We start from the raw sequence: 2,073 nt of genomic DNA on the forward strand, positions 1-2,073 counted from the left end.
GTCTATTATTAGTGCACTGCTTTTGAATTGAGCTAAATAAAATGCAGTTAGAAATATAACTTAAATTGCTCATATTAAAAGAGCAGTGTTAAAATGCTCACTTCTTAACATTCCCAGGGGTAACCTTGCAAGTGTGTCATATTAGAAGTCTGACCTTGCTGTAAGCACCATTTTCACTGAGAATCTTCCATCTCTTACTGAGAATCTTATTTGGACAACAGGCCAAGCATGTGTCCAGCCTGCATCTGGTATTATCCGCTACACAGCATGGTCTCCACTATTGCTCTGCTGCTGTCTGCCTGAGGATCACTTATGTGGTGGCAGAATTCCAGTTTTCTATTTTTACTGGAATGAGGTAAATACTCATGCCTTGCAAATCTGACTCTTGGCAGCTTCTGCTGAAACTAATACCTCCATAGGTTCTACCACCCATACTTTGGGATTGGCAAGTAGATGTCATCACATAGTCCCCATTTTCCTGTCTCTCCACTGCCCTTTCACCCATCAAAATCTAAATTAAATACCCTCTTACAAATCAACTTCTTGTGATGCTACCCTGCCAGGATGTCAAATGTACCCAGGTACAATAAAACCCCAAGAGGGACTCAATCCAGCCTCAGAATTTTACACCTACAGCAACACTGAAGGACACTGTTGACATTGTCATTATGTAAGTGAAGTACAGAGAGATACAGTGACTTGTCCAAAGTTATACAGGTACTATTTATAGTACCTAGATTTTAAAGCGTTATATCTAGCCCAAAGGTTGAGCTCTATGTATTCCTGTGACTGTTACCTTTACTCTTATTAGTAGAGGCATTTTTTTACAGATAAGTTGGATCTTTGCAACTCCATTTGAAGGAGGGATATGTGCTTTAAGTTAGGGATAAACTAATATAATTCAGTGTAGAGGGAAAAGTAGTATAGGAGGAAAAAAGAGAAATTTTATCTGGAGTAACACATTCCATGCTTTGTAATCTATGAAATCTGTTCTTGCAAACTAAAAATTGCAGATAGTACATGACCTATGGAAATATCCCACTAGTCTGGCATCAGAGGCATCAGAGGCTCTCAGAGGAAGGAAACGAGGGAGAGCATATAGCTAGAAGAGGCATAGCAATTGTATTTGCATAACAATCCATTGCTTTTATTCTTTTGTAAGATTTATATTTTTCTCTCAGTTGCACAAAAATAAGTTAATCATAATTTAGTTTTAGAGTACTTTCTTAGTCATTCATCCATGTTTTATCTACTTTAGTTTTTAGTTATTTTTTTTTTAATAGTCATTGCGACGACATGGATAGACCTCGAGATAATTATGCTAAGTGAATTAAGTCAGACCGAAAAAGTTGAAAATCACATGATATCACTTATATGTGGGATATAAACCTAAAAGTAACAAATGAACAGGACAAGCAAACATTAAAGTGTACAGATGAAACTCATTGGATTTCATTAACCAATATCACCATTAAAAAATTTTAATTAATTAATTATTTTTTTTAAAAAAGCAATGTCATAATTAAATCTGAATCAACCATCTCAACATAATTGACATCTCCGTACAGGATCCCCACTACTCATCTCCACAAATTCTTCTCTTGCTTCCCTCTCAGACCAAGGAAACTCTTTTTCATATATTTTGAATGTCACTGTAAAAATGCAAGTTCTCCAACATTTTTCACTTATACCTAATCTTATTAAATTAGTTTCTAATAGCTCTTAAAATCTTTTAATATTTAAACTAATCTCAAAAATGTAATTTTTTTCTACATGTCCTCATCATAAATAGTTTGCGTATATATTTTTAAATTTGGCGTGGTTTTGCTGGCAGAGATAGAGACTGTGGAAGAATGAAGTCCACCGCAGTCCACCGCAATCCACCGATCGGCAGCGACACCGTCACCCCAATGCCTGACGAGCATTTACCTTGTCTCACAACGTCTGGTGCTGCTACACAATTTGCCTACTTCGCATTCTCTCTGGAGCATAAGGCTGCTTCATGATTTAAAGTGCCCACTTATGGGGACAAACAATTCGGCCATGGCAGCTCCCCACTGATAAACTGTTGTG

The sequence above is a fragment of the Pteropus vampyrus genome, unplaced genomic scaffold (assembly GCF_000151845.1).
Source record: "Pteropus vampyrus isolate Shadow unplaced genomic scaffold, Pvam_2.0 Scaffold38, whole genome shotgun sequence".
NCBI lineage: Eukaryota > Metazoa > Chordata > Mammalia > Chiroptera > Pteropodidae > Pteropus > Pteropus vampyrus.